Source organism: Pygocentrus nattereri, chromosome 22, assembly GCF_015220715.1.
Source record: "Pygocentrus nattereri isolate fPygNat1 chromosome 22, fPygNat1.pri, whole genome shotgun sequence".
NCBI lineage: Eukaryota > Metazoa > Chordata > Actinopteri > Characiformes > Serrasalmidae > Pygocentrus > Pygocentrus nattereri.
This window is the reverse complement of record NC_051232.1, coordinates 28,363,575-28,379,788: the sequence shown is the minus strand read 5'-3', so window position 1 is coordinate 28,379,788 and position 16,214 is coordinate 28,363,575. Positions and strand designations below refer to the sequence as shown.

Here is a 16,214-nt window from a genome sequence, read left to right as displayed (position 1 = left end):
AATACATCTTACACACCACATAAGCAATTCTATTTGAGATTACTTAACAATATGCACTTGCTGTATTAAGATTACTATAAGCTTCCATCTCTTGTAAGCTATATTAGTCCTTTGGCTCCAAGACAAAAGTAAACAAGGAAATAAACACCAAACATGCCTACATTTGGGGTAAGGGGAAAGTTGCGCACATTAGACTTTAAAGTATTGCTGGAGGTTAGCTCTCCAGGTTTGGTATGTCTACAGGATTTCACACTGTGACCTCAGCATAGCTTTCGCTCCACAGGTTGACATCCTTGGTTTTATTTTCTTGTTCCCTATTCTAAGCAGCATCTTGACGAATACCAAACTACCTATCTAAATACCCTCGACATGTTCTAAGTGAGGAGCCCACAATGCACTCCATTTAGAAGCGGATAGACAGGCTAAAATAGCCTCTTTGGTAGCACACCAAATGTAACACTATTCAAGGACTCATAGTTTAGCTGTTTGCAAGAAGCTAACTGGAGCCGATGAGCTTCCTTCACTTGTTAGTTACGTTAGCATCATAGCTCATAAAGCAGTGCAAAACTAAAGAGATCAGAAGACCGCGGACATGTGTATCGTAGTTTTGGTGCCACAATGGTTATGTCCTTAACAGTATGTTATAGAGTTTCAGAAAGCATATAAACAAGTCTAGCGAGATTAGTTTTTACCCCAAAAGGTGGCAGGTTTGTGATGATTTAAGCACACAGATCCTAATTGGTGGGGTATTAGCTTTCATTACTTGTTAGCTGCATTACCCTTGCAGTTCCAGTGCAAAACTAAATACGCAAACATCAGGCATCAAACGTTTTACTGATTGATAAATTTGAGGTGGAAATTGTGTACATTAGATTTTGGCTGTGTCTGGAAGCTCTCCAATTTTGGTATGCCACCTTTTGACCTCTGCATAGCTTTTACTCCACAATCTGGCATCTTTATGCTTTTTTTTCCCTCTATACAGTGAGTAGCATCTGGCTAAATACCCTCAGCCTGCTCTAAACCAGGATCCATCAAAGTGTGTTCCATTTAGAAGGCAGACAGTCAGGCTAAAGCAGCGTCTCTTGTAGCACACCAAATGTAACACTATTCAAGGACTCATACTCTTGCCTTTCTGGCAATGACACTCCACTTCACCCCCATCTACTTTTGAACAACGTGACGCTTTCTGCGCCGCTGGTGACAGGACCATGTTCTTGTGCCCAGGACTGATGCAGTCACCACAAAATAAGCCCCAGGCGCTGGGACTGCACTGATAAGGGCCATCATCATCTCACACACCGGGGTCCGTTGCCTGCTCACAGCTGTGGCTGGCCATTCACAGTCTACATGATCTGAGACCAGGTTTCGGATTTCTCCTGCACAGGCTGTGGTTGGGATGTGGTTTTATGAAGCTGGCCTTGGATCAGTGCTAAAAGAACCTGTTCTCCCCAGAGCTATTCTGAGTTTATATTTCACGGCTCACTAATGAGGCATCCACACCTCACTCAGCCATACCATTTGTGTCTTTTTTTTGCAGCAGAGCATTTGCATTTCTAATTTAGCTGCCGAATCCCCAAGCCTAGGTTAGATGTCACTACACCAGGTGCACTTGTGTCAGTTTATTCTGTAGATTTCACAGTGTGATAGCATAAACATGCACAACAAACCCACACACTTTTAGCCAATAGTTATTTCTCTGGCACCAGAATTTCTTTCGCTGCTCTCGTCTTGGCTGCCACAGTCTGAATCCATTACCTCGGAGAGTGATGCGGAAAATCCCAGCTGCCAATCAGCTAGCTGATAGAAAATCTGATCTGTCACAGAATGTTATTTTAAACCTATGGGCCTCATATACCACAGATCAGGTATCTCCGACCAAGCTCCCTCAGCTCCTGGAGAGCTAGTTCAGACTAATCTGAAACACCTGGTTCCACTAATAAAGATCTTGTGGAACATCTCTATATCTATGCTACAGCATGCAGGGTTAAAATGTGGCTAATCTCTGTAGGAGGTAGCTCTTCAGAAGCTCCCCTGAATCTTTTAAGCCTTTGGCTGAGTTCAGTTCTTGTCTAATTTTAGCTACAAGCATTATCATTTGCATGAAATGTTATCTTGTTCTATTAATGAGCACCAAAACATCCATTAGCAGTCTAGCGTTCAGTTATTTGATGTCTAGAGATTAGCTCTTCTTATAAAGGACATGACCTGTCTTCATTGTCAGTCCTATACTTAAATTCTAATTCCAATATACAGACCTTCAGCTTCGGTCAAAGGCTTGGGGACACCTAGCATTTCTAAATGTTTTTGGTAAATGAGCATGTTTTCTTTGTCATTTTGCTTAATGGAAAATTCAACCAAACATTTTTTTTAATTCTGCATAAATAAACGACTAAGATGCAAACAAAAGCATTCAATGTAGCTTGATCTGAAATGCTCTGTTCTAGAGAAACTCGAGTCAAAATTGTTCTCAGTGGTGGTGATAGGAACCAGACATCTGAAGAGTTCAGTGCCTTTAAAAGTTAAAACCAATGCCCCCAACATTTTACCATTATACACACACACACGGACACATTTTCTAAGCCACTTCTTCATCAGGGTCGCAGGACCATTATAAACATTGCATGTTAAACTAAGACATGTATAGGTTCACTAGTGCTTTTGGATGGTAAGTGAAAACTAAAAAAAAAACAAACAAACATTTCACATCAAACCACTCAATGACTCTAATCACTCAAATCACTCTGAATATTTATGTCTCACTGACTGAATTATGTAGAAATGTTTAAACATCAGCAGACTTCCCCTTTAATATTTTCAATAGGAATCTGTTTAGACTGGTAAAACTAAGGAGCAACTGCCAAAGCCCCACTATAGACAATAACACCAAAGCTCACACATTTTATGGCCTTGTTGTGATGCCAGCACTCAAACCCTTTCTTCATGACAAACAGTGAATATAAATGGAACAAAAAAGAAAAAACAAAAACAAATAGTGTTATTCGCAGAACATTGTGGAAAAGAGGACGAAGCAGAAAAAAAAAACTATTTTTTTACAGCTTATTTAAAATTCTGTTCAGCATTAAAGTGGAAACGCTGCCAATGTTTTCAAAAGTTCTATGTAATTAAATGATTAAGATGTAAACATGTGTTCAGAGTGGTTTGGTGTGAAGTGATCTGTTCCAGAGAAACTTTCAGAGTCAGAACTGTGACAGGAACCAGACGTCCACCTCTAAAAGCTCCCTCATAAAAATTATTACATGAAATGCTTTAGACTGGCGATCCCAAGATCTGAATTATTATGAAATTTGTTCAGTTCCCGTTTAAGTTACACAGCGCGTGTGCACCACTAACGTTCTCCCCTACATCATTAAACGTGGACCAGAAACGTCTTGTAAGAAGGTGGTGACCATGAAGCCAACTCGCGTAAAGAGCACCAACACAACCTTCAGCTGGTTTCTTATTCAAGAACTGAAAGAGAATTTGAAAATGTTTCTTTTCCAATAGTTCTGACTGTTTTCCTCAGTGCCTCGCTCTGGGTCTAATGTGAATTAAGCCTGGTCTCCATCCTGTCATTATAATCGGTAGCTAGCCACTGAAAAGTTCGGTAACCGCTCAAAACGGTTTATTCTCTGCTCTTTCTCTTCATCATCGGCTGTGGCGCTGATTTAGCTCAAATTAAGAGGGGTCGAGGACTCGATTCCAGCGGCGCCGGGCGTTAATGAGCCTCAGCTGTCGCGGTGATTCTGACGGTGATTTTCCAGAATGCTCTGCCGGCCGAGTCCGAGGTGAGCTTCGACAAAACAAGCGTAGGTAGGTGAACTGACATAAACTATCGTCGGCGTTTACAAACACCTGTCATAAAACACGTCGCTAAACCTTTGCGAGAATGTATCTCAGAATAAAAGCTAAAAGTCTGTTATTTAACGCTCGTTAGTTCTAGCCTTAGTATCTAAGCCTAACGTTTTCTAAAGCTGACGGGTCGCTGGCTAACTAACCAAGCTAACGAGCTGTGGTTGCTAGGTAACCTAGCTAGGTTATCTAACGCAGTAACGCTAGCTAATGTGCTAACGTTTGAAAATATTGAACCTTTCCCCGTTATTTCCTTTTTCCTTTATGTTTGAGCTTATCAGCGAAGACAGTAAGACACTTGGAGTTTGTTCATTCTTTAGTTTAGGAAGGTTATGACAGCATTTCCTTTACATTTAACTTTTGTTTCACTGTAACACATTTAAGGGAACCGGTGCTGTGGAGAACCATTACGGGTCAGCGGGGAACCTGTTTAAAGCCTTGTATTTGTAAATAGCCGTTTTTGTTAACAAAACATATATTTACAGTTATTCTTACTTAAAGGGGGATTTCATCGACTTTTCAAAAGCATAATTCAGCGTTAAATGCAAACAAGGTCATTCGGGGCGGTTTGATGTGAAGTGGTGTATTGTAGAGACTTCTCTTTATAGTGGTGGTAATAGGAACCAGGGGTCGCTGTGTCTTCAGCGGAAATATATCTGTTTTATTTACTATTCAAAACCACAGGTAACACTTAACGTGTCGTCTGAGCTTGATGAAAGTAGTAAATCTGAAAGAAAAGGGCTATTTTGCCTTAGAGTACCCTTCATTGTATCCACTGACCATGAATAGATAATGGCTAAATAAAATACATGTGTTACAGTATGTTTAGGTCAAAATTGCATCACAAATCTACCGCTGAACAATGTCTGAGACGAGGCTGAGTGTTCATAACCATTTTCATGCAATAACTTCTGGGAAGGAGCTTCTAGAGGCATTCAACTCTAAGACGTCTGGTTCCTATCACCACCACTGTAAACGATTCTGTCTTGGTAAGTTTGTCTATAACGCAGCATTTCACACCAAACTCCTCTGAATAGTTTTGTTTACATCTCATTCACTTAAATATGCAGACATTTGCAGAAAACCCTGTACTTTTCTTGTACTTTTGTGGGTAAAAAACAGCTAATTTAAAACAGGCTGTGTTTGCAGCTTAGACTAAATGGTCTGTATGTACTGGAGAATAAACTCATAACATTTAGCACTGTTGAGATAAAACATCAGACTCTTATTTGAAAAGTAAAAAAGTGAGGAAAATGTGGCTTTCCAGTAGAATATGATAATATATAATGATTTTATAGTCAATGAGAAAGCTGTACAGTATAAATAATAAAGTTATAATAAATTTATTATATAGAATGCCTCATATCTGAGAGGTGGAGATCAAAGTTTGAGGCTCATATCTGGGTAAAAAAAAAGATTGTAAATAGATAAGTACAGTGTATTACTTATCAGTTGATAATGCCTTTTTATAACTAAACAATTTGAACTGTTGAATAAACCGTCTACAGAGAGTTTATAATAATAAAAGTATCCTAGTTTATAATATTTCACTCTTGACTGTATAAGTTGTCATGGAATAAAAAACACCAATTATTAGTCTGACAAGTGATCCCAGGCTTGTGAGCGGTAGTGAAGTGCCAGTAAGTGTAAATAGGGGGCAAAACACTCCTGCAGGGTTAAATGAAACAGACTGGTCTTAGACCAGCTCAAGTGAGCATCTTCAAACAGTGCTGTGTCCAAGTGGTCTGAGTTCTATGTTTTGTCCACAGAGCTGCAGCTGGGTCTCATGGGGCCAATGCAGAGCGGTGCCGGGGACACGGCGGTCCACGAGGTCACGCTTTTCACAGATCTCCCCCAGCAGGCGGACATCCGCATCACACAGAGTGTAAGACCTCCCTCTTTCACACACAAACACACTCATACACATTCAGATTCAGGCCCCAGTTCTGGACCCTGGCTCCAGGTCCTGACCCAGACCCCAAGTGAACAAAATGTCACACCTCAACAAACACGACACTGCACGCAAGTCTAGCATCACGTGTTTGAAAGTTTAGACACGCCTACCCATAGAAGAGTTTTCCTTATTTGTTCCTCCTTTCACAATTTATAGAACATCACTGAGCACATCACAGCATTGAAATAATGCAGTGACTAAAAATGTTAAACAAATCTATCTGCAGTGCTTTCACTAATACCGATGAGTCCATGTGGACTTAATGTTGGCTGAGCCAATATATGCACGTGTATAAACACGCTTTATGTTTGCAAGCATCTGTGTTCATGTGTCTGTGTTTATGTACCTGTGTTTGTGTGCGACCGTTTATGATTTTATGATTGAAAGGATGGTTTTGATAAACATCAATTTTACATGATCAGTAGACACTCCATCAATGTCAATTATTTTTTGATTATATTAAAATATGGCTTGTAAATATTTCCAGTTTTAAGTTTCCCTGCACAGATAAATATTGGGACATGTATTCATTCAGATATTTCTATCTATTTGGATAAGACACTACTATCTTAAACTGGCTACCAAGTATTGAAGCTCGAACTGTTTAATCGTAGTGCATTTAATAAACATAACCTACAGTCATACGCAAAAGTTTGAACACCCCCAGTCAAATTACATGTTTTGTTGTTTTTTTTTTTTTTGAGTTAAGATAAGTTAGCACATCCTCTACAGGAAAGTTAAATATGGAATTTTTCTTACCTACTGAATTTTAAATATTGAAAAAAAAAAACAAAACATAAAGTGCCATAACTTTTGAACAGGTAGCATTTTCAGTTTCATTATATTTCCTCAGTTAAATTCACCTAATAAACAGTAATTGTGCATTAAAATCAATAAAATATGTAATTTGACCAGGGGACCATTTTGCATGTGACAATATTTAAATAGTTTCATTCCAAAGTGCTGTATATCCAGTAAAAACAAGGAGAAGTTTGGAAAAAGTTACAGCAGATGTGTGATGCACTTTGGCAAGAAACACCTTTTTTAATAAAAGCGGTAGTAATCATTTATGTCTCTTGAATATGAGAAGCCTACTCTCAATGGAGATTATGAAAAAAATTAGTCACATTTAACGCATTGTGTAACAAAATCCTTATTTCATTGTAGTCTACTTTATAAACAAGACCTTTGACTAGTTAGTTTATGCTATTAGCATTGACTACATATTATTCTAGTTGACTTAAGAAATATCACCAAATTCTTTATTTGATTCTAGTCAACTTTATAAATATCACCTATAAATCCTTTATTTTATTCATTTTATGTCACCTATAACAATGTTATTTCACATATTTTAGTGTGCTTTCTAAACACAATCTACAGTTATTTTATTCTGTGTTATTCTACTTTATAAGTATTTAGGTCCATTTTGTGCTCTTTAAAGCATCACCTAAAAGCATCACCTGTTACTATTTCATCATATTCTACTTGCCACAGATATGAATGTAACATATTTTATGCTGCATGTTCCAGAATATGTATGAAATATATTGTAATATATTTCCAAGGTATTACTTTGCTGTATGAGTTATGACCATCATTTACAAATATTTTATCCTAGTGTACTTTATAAACATCACCTCTAACCCCAAGACAACTCTTGACAGTGCAAAGCAGCCCCTCCCCGTTTTTGTGCTCCAGGCCTAAAATGCAGACAGATTTTTCAGCCGGTACCTCTCCTCATTTAAAAGCTTCTTCAACTTTATGATGATATATATGTCTAGGTGCTTCTAAAAAGCTCTTTAAAAGACAGAAGACTCTCACCAGAGAGATAGGATAGATAAAAACCGGCTTCAAGATCTTTTGGCGTTATGGATGTGCAAATGACTGAAAGTATTACACACCTTCTGTCTTCCCATTAATGCTAATGCAACTGCAGGAAAGAACAGAGTGCTCCATGTGGCGCTTAATTGCATGGCATTGCATAAGATTCATTCGATGTGATTTGCATACAGGTCACTGCATTTGCTGTTATGTGTGTTTGTATGCGTGTTATAGACGTTGACCATGCATACCTTCGGTGGGTGTTTTCTATGTTCAGTCATTTATGCCTCAGATAACTTTTATTATGGGTTAATCAGATTAGTTTGACTCAGAGGAATAAAAGTTCTTGCGTAAAACTTCTTCAACGTCTGCTGTGCACCTTCTAATAAAACAAGCCCTAACAAGACATGGCAAGCTTAGTTCTGCTGGACCAGCGTTGGCTGCATGGCATTTGTGACGCATATAGCAGTAGCAAATGAATTCTCCATGGATTTGTTTGATTATTCATTTCATAATTTTCACATGATGTACCAACTGCTGGGTCATGAATTTATTCTTAACTAGCTCTCTACCTAGGTCTAAATTATAACTGACTGATATGAGCAGAGTGACATATCCGTCCATGTTGAGTCTGTGTTGATTTATACTTGCACACACACTTGCATTAACATCTAAAGTTACTCAGAATCTTGTGTAAAGTGCATTTTCTCTTGAAAATGTAAAAATGTGAGTAACTCGACAGCCTTGGTAAATCTGGGGCCATATCAGAAAAACACACAAAGGTTGAAGTGCAAAGAGGGAGAGGCGTCTTTTATACTGTGCTGTCCTGCGCTGCTCCGGACTGGTTAAGGATTCTTTTCCCGTCTGCTGAATACTACATAAATGAGTGGTTAACTGCTAACATGCCACTCACACATAGATGTAATTACATGCATTCCGTCTGGTATCCAGCTCCAGTCTCTCAGAGTGCCCTCATCTTCTTTATCCTCTAAACGGGTGGTATGATTCTTACTTAAAGGGGGATTCCACCGACTTTTCAAAATGTCTGCATAATCCAGTGTTTGATATGTAAACAAAGTCATTCAAAGTGGTTTGATGTGAAATGTAGAGACGTGGTAATAGGAACCAGTGGTCGCTGTGTGTACAACAGAAATATAGCCGCTTGACTCCTCAGATTTGAGTCGTTATCATCTAAATTTGTGTCAGTAAAGTTCTGTGGTGACCAGAGTTGGCCACATGCTAGCAAAGCTAACATTAACCAGCTAGCCGTGCCATTTAACATTTAGAAATTGGTGTTTTTTGCAATCTGACTGGTCACCACTCAGCTCATTTGCATAAAATTAGCCTACAATGAGATAGCAGAGAGAGGATGTGCCAGTGGTGTCAGTTATTTGCATTTATTGTAGTGCAGTATGACAGATTCTGTATGATGTAAAGTATCCAAAGATTTCAGATAGAGAAAAGCCAAATCATTTAGCATGACATCACTGTTCACATCACGTATGTGCTGCTTAAAATTTAAGCACCCCCAACTTAAAAACACCTTCCCACGTCCTATTCTGGAACACAAAGCCAAGTAAATAAGGCTGCTCATACAGCAAGATACTGCAAGACAATTTAAATCAGACAGTTTGAGCTCAAAGTCTATGTTGTATTACCTGTCATTGGGTTTTCATCAGAGACACAGTATGTTTCAGTGGATGTGTATGGGAGGGTATGAGGGTGGCATTTAATGGTATACTGCTTTATCCTCTTGTCTCGCCCCTTTTATAATGGTGAATGAGTGACTGAGTAAACGTCAGCAATTCTTGTAGGCTAGCCTAAAAATCACAACAACGTGGATGTCTGAAAAATCCCAGTCATTTCAGAGTAGGTATGTGCATAGTGTGCCAACTCTTTACTCTGATAGGGTGCCTCCAAATATCTTGTTTTGATTTGCTGTGGTGTTTTCCATGAAAAGAGCCCCTCAGAAGAGGCTGTATTGAAATTGTTAAGTTTACTAATGTACGCATTTATTTTTGACGTCTTATTATAACAGTTAGTTCCAGCCATGCAAGCTGATCGTGAATTCAGAACCATCAGGCGGCTGTGTTTTGCACACTGTGGAATTAGACCTCCGCATTTAACCCATCTGTGTAGTGAAACACCCACATACACACTAGTGAACACACACACTAGGGGCAGTGAGCACACAGAGCAGTGGGCAGGCCTATCCACAGCGCCCAGGGAGCAGCTGGAGGTTAGGTGCCTTGCTCAAGGGCCGTTGTATAAAAGCAATAGCACGCTCGAGGTTGTGTGTTATCACAAATAACATCTTGGCTTTGGATGATCTACTGTGATAACTGCGACCAAATCACAGCTGTGATGTTATTTCGCCATAACACACTCCCTCTTATGTTCTATTGTGTAATTGACAATTGTGCTCCAGAAATTTTAAACAGTGGCTTTAAATGAGACCCTTAACTTTTTGGTCTGTCAAAGAACCCAAAAGGCTGCGTAGACAATCCTTTCAAAAACATATGATAAACATGTCCATATACAGTCTTTACATCATACCTTCTGGCCCTTTACCACATTGTTAAAAATTTCAATTTTTTTCAGTTGATCTGATCTTTGTCTTGTTGTCATATATTGCACTCTCTTAGCGAAGGGTTGGAAAATCTGGCCCTTTCCACTTTAAAATCAAGTTTTTGCAAAGAAGCCAAAAAACATACAACCAGCACAAAGCATGAGCAAGCAATTTTGAGCAATGCTCCCAAATAACTAGAACACTCCAAAGGCATCTGTTGTGGCACTGAAGCCTTGCATTTCTAGAAATGTTAATTTCTTGCATTTTTGGAAACCATTACTAACAGTTCCCTTGGCTGTCATGATGAATATGATCTACTTCAGAAAGTTTCCCATAAACCCAGTTCACGTCAAACGTGTGATTACATGACAAACAAGCGAAACATGAGATTATTTGGCGAAATGAGGCCGCTCGAGAATATTTATGTGGTAACCAAATTGGTTCTAGAACGATTAAATGCGTGTCTCGAGGGTAAAAAGTATGTGAAGAGCAAAATCTTTTTCATTACCCTCTGCCCCAAAAGAGTGATAATTTATGAGACATCTTTGTAATTTTTTTTTGAAATCTTGGCTTGATAATGGCCACATTCATGTCTTACTAACAAATGTTGCTCTTGCTGCATTTTATAAAGCTTCCACTGTGCCTTTTTAACCTTTAATCTTATTCTGTTGTAAAGAGTCTCATGAGTACATGCTGAAGAACATACTCTATCTCACTTAATGCCGTGCTAACAGGAAAAGAGGTTGTTTAGGTTGTTCTATGGGAAATACTTCTGTGAGGATGTGCAAAAGATCTGTTTCATCAATTTGTTTCACCGGTCTCTGAATGTTTGTGACATCAATGTTTTCTTTAGCTTCTAAAGAATGAGAGATCAAATGTTGGTCTATATGTTTTTACTGCGCTAAGCTTTGAGTAAGACCTCTGTCAGACTATGACCATATGCTGTTTACATTTTACATAATTTTGAAAATGCCAGCTGCCGTTTACATTGTTTCAAAATTTCAATTGGACTCACAGAAGTCAGCCAAAACGTCTTAGAATAAAATGTTGTTACATTAACTTTTAATGAGAAACATTAACTTATTTAAAGTTTAAACAATTTTTGAGACACATTTTGTTCTAACAGTAACAAAATACTACATTAGCACTATTAGTTAGACTATCACTCCACTGGAGTGCATGTAAATGTAGTTATTGAGTGGAATAGAATGGTAAAATGTGTCTGTGTATATTGCCAGATACCTTAAGATGTGTTTTGAAAAGTGGACATACTTGGAAAAAACGGAAATGGTGAATGATAGTTTGAGGTGAATAGTGACAGAGATTAGTTTAGTGATTGTGATGTTGATGGGGTGAGAATTTATAGAACAGGCTCAGAACAGTCTTGAAAGCCAAAGAATGTTTCTGATGGCCTTATTTTCCTCAAGCTGTTCATTCGTTTTCATTCTCTCTATCTCTCTCCGTCTCTTGTTCTAATCTATGACGTCCCCTGAGGTTGCACAGCAGAGACGAAGCTGTCTAATGGGAAACTCAGCTGGATGCTGTGAGTCATATATGTTTTGCTGTTATATGTGTACAGTCTGCTGTATCTCTTTAACATCCTAAGTTCAAGGATCACGAACTCCCAGAGTTGTTTGTCCTAGAATTTCTTGATTTAACCCTTAGAAGTTTTACTGTTTTATTCAAACTCTGGAAAAAGCAGTGCATTGCATGTGGATAACATGTACAATACACAAATAATTATAAAATTTAAAGACTAAACTGTTATTGTAAGATGTTAATATGGAAGTAATGCACACATTTGTAATAATGCAATCACATATTTAAGTACACAGTTACGTAATGAATTTGAAATGGGCATTATTTCTTTTAGATTTGACACTGAACCTTTTTGATGTCAGGAAATGACAAGAACATGGCAAAAAAAGTAAACAAGACTATGCACACCAATAACTTTTCAAATAAAAAGTTATACATTTTAAATAAAATGTCTCTTTTCTCCTCACACAAATGTGGTATAGATTGAAATACATAAGGATATATTGATAAAGGTTACAATCTGAATGTTAGTTAGAATTTCTCCACTTGTTTCAGTGAACTACAAGAGAAAAATGAATACAAAATTGCACAAGGCTTTACATGCTTTTGATATTGTCAGCAGCATCAGGGTAACCTCCAAGGGTTGACCTATTCTCTGAAATTTCAGTATGCCAGACAACGTGGTTCACAGCTGAGTGCTCAGCACGAGAAATAATCTCTCACCCTAGCCAAAGCCAGGCTGAGTGTTTTGATCCATGCAGATAAAAGGAGATGGCTGTGGTGCTATTTGTTGTTGGCCAACCAAAAATAACTATTCAAAAAAGCTTTTGATATTAAACTTTTAATAAATAAACCTAAAACATTTGAAGGTGTGATCATTTTATACAATACTCTGTAAGAGTGTTTAGATATTTAGATTCAAATAGCTGTTTTTCTGGAAAGTGAGCATTTTTTGACCAGAAAACACTAATATTATATAAAATACGAAGTACATTTATGTAGTAAGTAGTTATTTTATGTATGCCAGTTTGCTTGTTTTAACCATTTTCAAGCTTATCTTTGTAGCACCTCGGTGTTAATAGTAGATTTCATTTAGTACCTGGTTTGAGTGATCAGTTCTTTACTAAATTAAATCATGTGAGCAGCTTCTAAACGGCTTATTTCAACTTTTTTGAAAATCATAATTTCACATTCCCTTATTTTTTGTTCATTATGTGTTGCTGTATTGCTGTTTTTTTGTTTCCATAATGTTTTATCTTTATTTGAATACATAGAGATAAAATACACTCACTGCTGAGATAAATGGATTTAAATGATTTGAACATTTGCAAAATACTGTATATTTCAATTGATTTTTTTACATTGACCAGTTAAAATCACAGTATAAACAATAATCGTAACTGTGATGTGTTTTAGTCCCTCCTTCATCACCAACACGCTCTCTAACACCCAGATACAGCCAGTGCTCAGTTTATGACTGGTCATAAATCACTTCACAGGTAGGAGATGTATATGTTGATCAAGTCCTGTGTTAGCAGCTGTACAGTCAGCAATTTTGGATACAAGAGGAGTACTGTTAGGTGGATTTAAGGGCTGGAAGTGTTTGAACACAGTTTTGTTTAAGCATAAAGTAGCCATTATAGCATAAAACATTGGATAAATACAGCATCTATAAACATCTATAAAAGTATCTAAACATAGTACAGTCATCACCAAGCTCATTAACACTGAAGTTAATGCTATTTAAAGTCCTCTATTTAGATTTTTATTTTCGTTAAAATACAGAAGTACTTTAGAATAAATACATTTATATAGTACATAGTTATTTTAAGAATGCCAGTTTGCATGTTAAACCATTTCCAAACTTCGGCTCGTAACACTCCAGTATTAATAGTAGTTTTCGTCCAGTATCTGGTTTGATAGATCAGTTCTTTACTAAATTAAATCAGGTGAGCTGCTAATTTAAATTAAACAAATCAGTGCAATGGATGGAGGCATCGAGGAGAAATCTGGAATCAAAGTTTTGTTTTTCTAACCAGCTTATGTCAACTACTTTTTTGAAAAGTGGAAATTCAGAAAACTGTCCTTCACTTTAAAAAGGTGTGAGGGATATCTGTGCACTTAAATAACAAAGGTTAAAGTCCTAAACAAACAAACTCCTGAGAAATCAGGTGTCAGTGTTCAGAGATGAGGTTCAGTCAAAGGTTTAACCCCAAGATTCTCTTGGATGTCATGGAAAATCCAGTTTTCTCCCACTTCAGAGTGATCACTAGTAACACTTGTACCAAAAATAGTGGAGTTAAAATCATCAGAAAACTCTATAAACAGTGTAGTTTTCAACATCTCTTTTGGTATTAGTGTAGAATACAGATGGCAGTTCATCACAACTAGAATAGGAGAACAGTCTTCCCTTTCTTTGCTAATTTCTGGCTTTTTCCTTCCTTATTTGGTGTCACCTTATTGGCACCTCACCTATAGTGTTGTGAGGGATATCTGTAAGGGACAGATATTCAGTTGTATATTCTGTACAGAGTGTATTAAGTATAAAATGCTGTTCACATTCTCCTTGGACTCCACTACTGTAGATAAAAGACTGGATATCACTGCTTTCCAGTCTTTTTTTAAGTTAAAAAAAAAGCTTTCAGGGCTACAAAGGTAGTGAAAGAGTTTATTTTTATGTGACAATGGAGCTTGTTAGCTTTGTGTGAAATTTTCAACCTCTCTGACCACAAATTGTCACCCATTCATCTTCTCTACAGTTACAGAGTGGAGAGGGGGGCATAGAAAGAGAGAGAAAGAGAGTGGGAGTTAGACACAAAGGGGAAGAGAGAGAGGGAAAGAGCAACAGGGAGTCAGAAAGAGAATTGGAGAGGGAGAAGTAGAAAAGGAAAAGGAAAAAGTAAGAGAGAGACATAGAAAGAAAAAATGGAAAGAGAGGAAGAGGATAGAGAATGAGAGATATAGTCATACTTAGCTAGAGAAGGAAAGAGAGAATGGGAAATAGTGTGGCAGAGAGTAGGAGAGAGGGAAAGAGTTACACCTACTACTTGTTTTTTGAGCATCAACTTGCCCCATGGAAATGAGTTACAAGGAGTAGTGAGTGAAATCTTCCCCTGTGAAAGGGGACCCTCAAATAAATAGAACACTACTTCATTAACAGTAACTAATGGTGCCTTGTAGGCGACCCTGCCAGTCTGCAGTGACAGCAGAGGAGGGTAAATTCTAGTAACCTCGCTGCTGGGCTTTAGTTACATTCAGGGAATCATATGCTTTTAAAGAGGGTAATTAGTTATCATCACCCACGCCTAATTCTGTGGTGATATGAAGCTGAAGTCAGCTATTTGCCAGCTTCTTGTTTAGATTTAAATGGTAAAGCAGGTACATTCGTAATACATTGAAGCGACATTAAACTTAGACAATACAATAGTTAATGTAATTTTTAATGGAGATAAGAGAGACATTTGTGGATTTCTTCACTTGTGCAGCCTTCTTTCCAGTGTTGCTTTTTTCCCCCTCATAGTTCTCCAGAGTGTGCCTTTGTATAACCTCTATTGAGACGGTCACGTCGCCCCATCACTTCGCCCTACCCCTCTATATCAGCACAATTTGGGACACCATATCCCTGGACCTGAGCGCACAAAATGGAGGGCTAAGAGCTAAGTGGTAGGGCGAGGGGTGAAATGGGATTGGGCTTTAGTGCATACAGAAGATTATTATTCAGTAAATACAGGGAAGTCTGTGAGATATTCTTAGGTTATAGAAGTGTGTAACAAAGCAGGCAGTTTAAAAAGTTAAAAGAGAGAGAATGAAGACAGAATGGGATGGAAAGAGAGGATGAGAAAGACTGGGAGAGGGGGAGCGAGAGAGAGGTCATGGTGCAGCTTTTGTATTTGTTGTAAATTGCACCTCTTTTGCTGTTTTCTGTGGGTGTGATAAACAGATGGAACGCTTCATTTGTGTTTCACTACTAAGTCCAGTATCAAAGAATGTTTCACCAGCATCTATACTGTGTGTGTGTGTGTGTGTGTGTGTATGTGTGTTATATGAGCTAGTTTGAACCGGCCAGCTGGGACTCATTTCAGAACATACTGTACTGTTTGGAGACATTTAAGCCAAGTGCCCAGCACTATTATCCAGCTTTTTAACAGCTTTTTGACCTTTTTAGATTTCCTTCACCAATCAGTACATTTGGATGGAAATTCTACTTTATTTAAGTAATCTGATATTTGCATTAGAAATAGTGTATTCCTTTTTATTTTTGCTTGTTTCTTTGTGTTGGCAAGAAAATCCTTAATATACGCTTGTGCGTAGCAGCTCTGTTGGCAAATTTAACCCGGGCCATGAACTTTTAGTTTTTACAGCCTTGCGTGAAAGGTACATTACAACCAGGTCTAAGCTCTGCCAAGATCTTATCTTCAGACAGGATTATACTAGACCTCCACACAGAACCTGCTTCACATAGAGGCTGTTTTATGTTCG

At 37.9% G+C, this 16,214-nt stretch overlaps 1 long non-coding RNA gene across 4 annotated transcripts in view; it reads left to right on the top strand.

Annotated features, from left to right (window-relative positions):
- The first annotated feature begins 3,514 nt into the window (after window positions 1-3,514).
- LOC119262099 overlaps window positions 3,515-16,214 on the top strand; it is a 126,563-nt gene continuing 113,863 nt past the window's right edge. For 3 of the 4 annotated variants that reach the window (XR_005129421.1, XR_005129422.1, XR_005129423.1), the window contains exons 1-2: window positions 3,515-3,810; window positions 5,619-5,734. This is a non-coding gene — a long non-coding RNA (uncharacterized LOC119262099). The remainder of the gene's footprint in view (window positions 3,811-5,618; window positions 5,735-16,214) is intronic. The other variant, XR_005129424.1, reaches the window with a different exon arrangement.